The following is a 9,519-nucleotide window of genomic DNA, read 5'->3' as shown; positions in this document are numbered from 1 at the left end:
ACTTGCGGGAGTGACTTCACGCCCTAGTTTCGCCCTTCGTGGAACCCGCCACGGAAGGGGATGTGCACATTAATGGGACAGGGTTATCGCTCGGTATGATGAGCGGGGCTTAGGTGGGAACGGCTGCGGTCCCCCACTGGCAGGGCTCGTCCAGTGGACAGTCAGTATGGAGATGATGGGGATTGGTTGGTGGTGTGCGTGTGTGTGTGACAGTTCAGCTGTATGTTTGTCTTATTATTGATATACATATATAAGTTGTGTGATTAGTACTGACCCCGTTTAAATGTTTTAAAAACTGTGGTGATCCATTCGGGGGTGGTGAGCAGTTGCTTGGCAGGTATATCTTGGATACGCGTGGGATCTAGCTGGGGATGGAGTCATCACATATCAGAGTCTTTAGTCTTCCGCTGTGTTTATTAGAACAGTTCCTTTCGGTTGGTTTATAGTTTGAGGACAGTTGTATTTTGCTTACAGTTGGTTTTGTAATGTAATCACTTAAACTTATTTAATAAAGTATGTTTCTTCATTGTCTTATGATTATCATGCCTCGGGTAACCGAGATGGTGACATCCTCATACCTGAGTGGTCCTGGTAAGGCACTTGGAGCATGGGGGTGTTACAAACCATTAGAACTCTTATTGCTTTGGCAGCTATTCATGATCTTGTGGTACATCAGATGGATGTAAAAACTGCTTTTTTGAATGCTGACCTAAATGAAGAGATCTATATGTTGCAACCCGAGGGGTTTGTGGTAAAGGGTCAAGAGAGTAAAGTGTGTAAACTTAGAAAATCACTATATGGTCTTAAACAAGCACCTAAACAGTGGTATGAGAAATTTCACAACACTTTGATTGATGATGGCTATATAACTAACAATTCTGATTCATGTGTTTATTCTAAAATGTTTGGATCAGATTGTGTGATCATATGCTTATATGTTGATGACATGTTAATTCTTGGTAGTAATTTATTTGTTGTAAATAAAACCAAACAATTTTTGTCATCACGTTTTGAGATGAAAGACTTAGGAGAAGCTGATGTTATCCTTGGAGTTAGAGTTATGAAAACCCCAAGTGGTATATCCCTTAGTCAATCACATTATGCTGAAAAAGTGTTGAAGAAATTTAATAGTTTTGATGTTGCACCTGCTAGAACTCCTTATGATGCTAGTATATCTTTGAGTAAGAACTTGGGTGATAGTATCTCACAAGAAGAATATGCTAAAATTATAGGAAGTGTGATGTTTCTCATGAACTGTACTCGACCAGACATTGCTTATGCTGTTAGTAGGCGAGTCGATATACACATAACCCATCTTTAGAGCATTGGAATGCACTTCGTCGTTTACTTAAATACCTAAAAGAAACAATTGATTTGTGTTTGCATTATGGTAAATTTCTGCTTTGTTTTAGAAGGATATTGTGATGCAAATTGGGTTGCGAGTAATGATGAAATACATTCCACTAGTGGTTATATGTTCACCTTGGGTGGAGGAGCTATATCGTGGAAGTCTGCAAAACAGACTTGTATAGCTAGCTCCACCATGGAATCTGAGTTCATTGCTCTTGAGTTGGCAGGTCAAGAAGCAGATTGGTTGAGGAACTTACTAGCAGACGTGCCTTTGTGTGGTGGGGGGGGGACAGTGGCACCGCCTCCTTCTCTGTGATTGTAAAGCAGCTATCAGTGTTGCTAAGAATAATGTCTACAATGGTAAGAAACGACATATTCGGATCAGGCACGATGTGATAAAACAACTCCTGAAAAATGGGGTGATTGCTTTGGACTATGTGAAGTCCGAACGTAATCTTGCTGATCCCCTTACTAAGGGGTTAACAAGGAGAGTAGTTCTTGATATGTCGAGGGGAATGGGGCTTAAGTCCTTGAATCAAGTTTGAGTATGATACTTGATGGACTCTATAGCTCATTCCTATGGCATTTGATATCCATAGCCAATTCTGGTGGTGCTTTTGAGACACACTTGATGGATTGTGTTTCTATAGAGGTTGGACTTTGTCCTTAATAGCTCTTATGAGAAGTGCTAATGAGAAGCACTTGAGCTACGTATGGAGTGTGATGGTTCAGCCACTATCTATGTGAGAAATATGAAATTTCTTGCTAGAGCACTCACCTAAACCAGGGTAAACGCATGGCTTTAAAAGCGTTGCACTTTGAAATTTGCGGAACGAACAATCTTTGAAGGTATGATATGTGTTGTGGGGGTCTCAACCGAAGTCCAAACAAGGAATTCAAATCGAAAGATATTCACTTGTTAATAGTAAGTTGTTGCCTCATTTCACTAAAACGTCAATTCAAGTCGAAAGACATTGAACGTTTAAGTATCCAATCCTTCCTTACCCAGAATTTTTTCTTAGTTCTTTTCTTCGCCATCAGTGGGAGATTGTTGGAGTGTTGTCTTGAAAAGCAACTTTCCTCTCTTTGCCTTTTATCCCACATTGGTAGGGAACATCAATATTTTGATGTTTATAAGGCTCCCTTCACATGATGGAGCAAGAGATTGGTCCAAGGAGGCTTTTGTGGTGAGTGTTGGGCCTGTGGGTTTGGGTCCAAACACACACACGCGCGCGCCCGCTCGGCCCGGCTCGTCTCGTGCTCGGGTTTGGGTTTGGGTAGAGCACCTGCGGTGCGGGCCAAAGGCCCTCTTTTACCTTTTTTGGTCTTGTGTGATGTGGGTTTGTCTACCTTCAGTGTATATAGGAGTATTAGCAGTCAGTCAAATCTGTCTGTTAATTGCTGCAATTAAGGGCGTTTATTACGCCTTAATTGTGGTTTGACTGGAGCGTTTTTTTGGCTCCTAACTGCTCTATTTTCGACTATAAATAGAGCAGCTCACCTCCTCTTTTGATACACAGAAAATTTCACAATCCCTTTCTCTTCTTCTTCTTCTCTCTGAAATGTTCTGGGTATAGTTTCGGTTCCGTTCCAAAGTCTTCTTACTTCAGTGGTGCGGTTCGAAGGCTGCAGTGTTAACCTTGGGGAACTACCGGCGAGAGACGATATCCACCGCGGTCGGGCCGTAATAGTTTTCAAGTCAGCGGTTTTTTACCACGGCGCTGCATATCTCTTACGATAAGTCTTTTTCTGTTTTCATCTTTCCCTAATTTTTCCTGTCGGATTTCCATTGTTACGAATTTACATTCCAACAATATCGTGGGCCGTGAGTCGTACCTAAATCGTCATTTCCATTTCACCAGCATGCCACGACATGAAGTTCAAATTTTTGTGTCCAGTCCGCGACATTTTCTCCTCTAGTCACGATGGACTGGCACGAGACACGACCCACTTCCATCTTTAGCTACACCGAGTATTTAACTAATTATTCACTATATAAAGTGGAGTAACTTAGTACTGAGTATATACGTATATAAAATTGTTATTTTTCTAACATGCATCTTGTTCGAGTAACTTAAAATAAAAATTATGAAAAATTTGACTTACAGATTCACCTTTTAAATTCTAATAAGATACAAAGTATTTAATTTCTACAAAATATGTATACAAATACTGATTTTTCAATTAAAAAGAAAAATATCGGTAACATATAAAATGTCAAGTTTGTTACAGTTTCACCCGACCCATCAACCGTTCCGTCGTTCATTTTAAGTGCCGCCCGATTTCTATGTCTATCCATTCAATTCGGAACTAATCGAGCCGTTTAAAAATCGGGAACGGGTGAATATAAATCAGGAACGGGTGAAATTGACCGTCACCAAAGTAGAATTTGGATCGTAATCTCCCCAAAGTACCAAAGCACACCCACAATTCACAACCCCAGAGTCGTGACTGAGACTTTGCTGACTTGAGTGTATTTTTCTCCATTTCTCTCCAATCATTATTCATTTACAATCCCTTAGAATAATTCTCTAATTTTCAATGTTGTTTATGTTTCTTATTTCAGATTTCAACTAATCAAGGTGCAGTAACTTGTAACGCAGTCTCACTTCAATATCATGGCTTTGGTAATTTTGTTTTTTTAAGCTTCTGTTGATTCAATTGTTTTTACTTCTGTATTGCTGCTGATTATGTACAGAATTTTGTATTCATAAGAGTTTTCTAAATAAGCTGTGAATTTGTTTAGTTTTCGCCACACGGGTTTTATATGTTCAATTAATCAATTGTTGTTTATAAGACGTTTGCAACTGGTTTGGAAAATACTACTCCCTCCCATTTTATTCGTTTGTGAGGAATATTTTAATTAGACGTAAAAAAGTCGATTGAACGACAGAGAGTATGTGGCTAATTGGCTATTTTGTTGTCTTTTTTGTGTTGTTTGGTCACTTTGGTGTAATCAATTTCCTGTTTGTCTACATGATGATCAGTTGTCAGTTTGAGTTTTTGAATATGATCCTTTCTCTATACTTTTGCTAGTAGAGAGAGAGCGTCTAGAGCCATAAATTATATTTTTGCCTTCATTTTTGTAATGTTTGGCTCCTGGGGGGAATAGTGCTTGAGGGTCAAAATTAAACATGGTATAGAAGTTGGGTTTAGTTTTCTTCGCACGCTGTTTGAGATTAGTGTATTCGTTAAAAAACAAAAGAAAATGTGGTTGATGGGCGACATTAGAGCGGTTGTTCTAGCTTCTAGCCGTATTGGTCATGAATCATTGTACTCGTGAAAGCTTTGGGTAAGATGAATGATGCGACACCTTATTCCATAAACTTAGAATGAAAATCGACTCTAAATTTCTCTGACTGTTTAATAGAGTTTGAGTTGAAGGAAGGCATGTTATACACATGACTTGTGCATACACTTCTTTCTGTTTCGACAGTAGAGGTGGCACTGTGGCAGGGACATTATGTTTTGTAGAACTTAGGGATTTGGATATTTATATTGCTTTTAGTTTTTGTAAAGAAGCGTTTTTTTCCTCAGTTACATCTTTCTTTTTAAAAATGGGTTTTAAAAAGTTTCTGTATTATACATAGTTCTCTGATAGATAGGTTAGTTTGTGAGTCTTCCTGGTCTTAAGGCTTTTAGCTGGATGTATAATCTCTGTCTTAAAAAAGATGTCAAAATTTGGCTTGTGATTGCTATCGTCTATCACTTTACGTATAGCTTGTCTTGAACTTGTTTGAAATCCATGTTTGGTAGGCTGAACAATTACCTGTCCTTTTGACACCAGTCGCTGAATTTTGTTCTTAGATTTTACATGTTGGAAGCACAAACAAGAATGGTTATAAAGCTCTCATTACAGCAGAGTATAGTGGTGTTGAAGTTGAGTTAGCAAAGAATTTTGAGATGGGTGTCTCTAACAAAACTCCTGAATTTCTAAAGATGAACACGATCGGCAAGGTAAATGCTTACAACACTGATTTTAAACTTGGATTTGATTAGCATTTGGGGTCATTGTGAACTCTTGTTTCAGATCCCTGTGCTGGAAACTCCCAATGGTCCCATTTTTGAAAGTAATGCCATAGCAAGATATGGTATGTCTTTGTCTGCCTTTTTTGGTGCGTAGTTTACGATAGTTGGTATCTTAATTTCTAATTATGTCATATTCTTGCTGCAGTCGCACGGCTGAAGCTTGACAATCCTCTCTTTGGTGCTTCACTAATTGAATATGTAAGGATTATATGATAATATCGCCATCGTTTATGTGTATTAGTATATGTTATTTGTTTGAGGGATGTGCTCTTTTGTTTGTAGGCTCACGTAGAACTATGGCTTGATTTTGCTTCCATGGAGATTGATCCCAATATTTCTCGCTGGTATTATCCTCGAGCTGGCTATGTTACATATCTTCCTCCAGTATGTTTCACACTTTCACATCCATTTGTCTCATTCATTGCATTTCTTTCTATAATGTTTCAGTACATCTAATAACGGACGTTTTTATTATGTCTTCAAGGTTGAGGAACTTGCCATTTCTTCACTGAAGAGAGCATTGGATGCTTTGAACAAGCATCTTGTGTCCAACACATTTCTTGTTGGACATAATGTGACACTAGCTGATATTGTAATGACCTGTAACTTGTCTAGTGGCTTTCGCCTTATCATGACAAAGAGCTTTACCTCAGAATTCCCACACGTTGAACGATACTTTTGGACTATGGTTAACCAGCCAAACTTTAAAAAGGTATTGGGCGAGGTGGCTCAAACAGAATCTGTTCCCCCAGTTATAAAAAAAGCTTTCACAACCCGCAAAGCCGAAAGCTAAGGAGGAACAAAAGAAAGAGGTCAAAAAAGAGGAGGCAAACCAAAAGAACCAGTGGCAATTCTTGAGGAAGAGGCACCCAAGCCAAAGGCTAAGAATCCTCTTGACCTCCTTCCTCCTAGTAAGATGATTTTGGATGACTGGAAGAGGCTCTACTCCAACACCAAAAGGAATTTCCGTGAAGTTGCAATTAAAGGTACATTTATGTGATTTTTAGTCTCCTATTTGTATTTTGTTTACTGTCGTCATTTCTGCTTTAATCCTGTCAAGTCACAACTTCTCCCTTAAATGTATATATTTTCCTTTGAAAATGCAACAATATGATTTGTTTGAAAGGAGTATGTGCCTGAAGAAAGTATTGTTTAGCAAAATAGCCCTCTAAATTGCATGCCTCTTTCAATGCAACTATTGAAGCCTTCATCTTCTGTCATGAAGCCTGTATTTGTCTGATTCCATCGGGTTTTGGAACTCAAATTTAACATGCTGCATCAAAGTAAGAAGCCACCTACGCTTTTTTTCCCAATCTGCTCCACCTCTCCTCTACCATCCAAACTCACCTCCAACCCAATACCGCGCACTACACCTTCTCTACAAGTAACTGTGTGACTCCCCCACCCCCACCATGTCTTATGCACCAGATAACCATGACACAACCACCCCATCCTCAAAAACCGCCCTCACAGGCCGGGAATCACCTTATCCCTTCGAAAATCCACCCCACCCTCTAGGAGGTTTTCGCGGGTGGGGGAGGGTCACTTGAGGGTGGGAGCGTCGACGGTGGGATGGCTTTCTCGTGAGGTTGGAGTGAGTTTTTCAGGCTTGTGGTGGCAGTTTCCAGCTTGTGGGAGCAGAGATGTAAAAGGCGGTTGTCTGGCGTGGTACAGGGGGTTGGGAGAGGGTGTCTGTGGTGAGGGAAGGGGTCGACGGCTGTGGACTTGGTTGGGGCTGAGGTGTGGCGATTGTGGTTGGGGTGCGGTGGTTATGGGTGTTAAGATGTTGGGTCGGAGGCATGTGAGATAATGAGTCCCCAATGTGAAGGTAATGTGGTAAATGAGTCGTAATTTCATTCATTCCTTATTTTTGCTCCCAAACCTAACGGAATGAATATCCTACAGAAAAGGAGTATTAGTTAATAGTTATGAAGTCTTATAATAAAAACAATCATTATCTAAATAGAAAATAAACAGCCTCATACAATATTTTTGACATGTATTGACCTAATATGACTGTTGCCCATATTAGACCTGGATCCAGACCTGACTCTGTCCATATTCAGCCGACCAGAATTGTGACTTGATCTGTACAACCTGTTTGACCTGTTTGTTTGACAGGTCGTATATAACAGACTTGAAATGACCTTACTCTAATAATCCTGTTGCCAAAATGACCCAGCTGAACCCGACTCCATCTGACCTGACCAGACCCATATGATTCGTTTGCCAGACATAGAGTGCTGCCTATTTTGCTCCTGTCTTGGACTATGCAATATTAGTTGTTTCTGTCATTTTGAAATTTGTAGCATGTCAGCACTCTCCTTCTCCTGTCTTCTCTGAGTTACTCGGCGTTCTCAATTCCTGACAATCGACATCCTGCCCTTTGTTCTCGACTGAGTTACCAGATTCGCTCTACCCCTAGTGAATCGAAAGTCGGTTCGAGCAATCCTATCAGGACACTTGCCTCAAAATATGTTTGTCAGACACACTATTAGAGCGTATCGCAGAACTGGTGTTATGTATTTTTAATTGAATTTAGCAACCATGGCTCTTTGCTACACTATTTTGGGCTTCTTAGTACCAGCTCTTTCTTATTTGTGTCGTTCTGCTTGACCGGCTTGCTCTATTTTGGTCCTTCTTGAAGTACTCGCCTTTCCGAAGTGACATAGCAAATAAGTTATCACTAATTACTATGTCACCTTCAGATATTGTTTGTCGGGATTTTTTTTTTTTTTTGCTTCTGCGTTGAGTTGCTCTCTGGTTTGTTTTTCATACTCGGCGCTCTGCATGACGTATCATGTAAACAACATTGTAGATACATGACAGTAGGGCATTTTATGCTTAGGCATTCTTTTATTGGTTTGATCGAGTTATTTTGCAAAATGAGGGCACCAAGTAACTTTTGACGGCCTATTCCTTATTTGTACCTTGTTTAGTTTTGACTGATGCTTTTTCCATTTGAGCTTGAAGTGTCATTCCTTGCATAATCTTCATGTTGCAGGATTTTGGGACATGTATGATCCAGAGGGCTACTCTTTGTGGTTCTGTGACTACAAGTACGATGATGAGAACACAGTCTCATTTGTGACTCTGAACAAAGTAGGCGGGTTCTTGCAGAGGATGGATCTGGCCCGCAAGTATGCTTTTGGGAAGATGCTGATTATTGGGTCAGGCCCATACAAAGTGAAGGGACTTTGGCTTTTCCGTGGAACAGAGATTCCACCGTTTGTGATGGAGGAGTGCTATGACATGGAACTATATTACTGGACTAAGGTGGACATCAACGATGAAGCTCAGAAGGAACGTGTCAACCAAATGATTGAGGACTGCGAACCCTTTGAGGGCGAAGCTTTGTTGGATGCCAAGTGCTTCAAGTGATTTCCTTGTGTGGTTTTGCAGCTTGGTCATCTATCTATCACTAAGATCTTCAGAATTGACATATAGTAAGGCAGTCTCCTATATTTTTCTTTTCTGTTTGTAGGGAGGAATTGTTCATGTAATTGTTACAAATCTCTTACAATTTTGTTTGAAAATCCTTAGTGTTACCTTCCCCTTGACAAGCCTTCATGCTTAATTATTTTTGATTCGGATATTTTACTACTGATGAAGTTCCAAGTCACTTAAGCTTGATAAGGTTGAGATTTCAGCTTGTATAATCCTGAGACTTGATTGCACCAGACTGGGGCCGATTGAATCATTCTCATCTTCTCTATCTTCTCTCACCCATCCATTGCTGAAGAATGTGATATACGTACTAGAACATATTTTGACAAGGAATTGCGTTTAACCATGCATCATTATTCATGTTCATGTGAGTGAACATTGTAAATTGGTCGACAGCTTGTTTCTTGGTATCTTGATTCTCACCATTTGGCTGAGGACTAAAGATCTCAAGACTAGATTGGTTGACGACTGCGCGAGACTGTGATTGTAAGATCTCAGTAAGCATGTAATAGTAGCAAATTGTACGTTGAATCGTTGATGTTCTTGACTGTACAACAAGTTTAGTGTTTGGCTAGGAGCCAAAGCTTTAATCTTGTGACCTGCTAATGAATCCGAACTGTCAACATTTGTCGCTCGTGTCTTTCTTCTACCGCACTCATTTCAAATAAGCATTTGCGTAATTAGTAATGGAGG

The 9,519-nt window shown here is 40.0% G+C and overlaps 1 pseudogene; it reads left to right on the top strand.

Annotated features, from left to right (window-relative positions):
- The first annotated feature begins 3,736 nt into the window (after positions 1-3,736).
- On the top strand, positions 3,737-8,983 carry LOC141586726 (elongation factor 1-gamma-like; annotated as a pseudogene).
- The last annotated feature ends 536 nt before the right edge of the window (positions 8,984-9,519 follow it).

Source organism: Silene latifolia, chromosome 6 (genome assembly GCF_048544455.1).
Source record: "Silene latifolia isolate original U9 population chromosome 6, ASM4854445v1, whole genome shotgun sequence".
Taxonomy (NCBI): domain Eukaryota; kingdom Viridiplantae; phylum Streptophyta; class Magnoliopsida; order Caryophyllales; family Caryophyllaceae; genus Silene; species Silene latifolia.
Note: the sequence above shows the minus strand (reverse complement) of the source record. Positions and strands in the feature narration are given on the sequence as shown.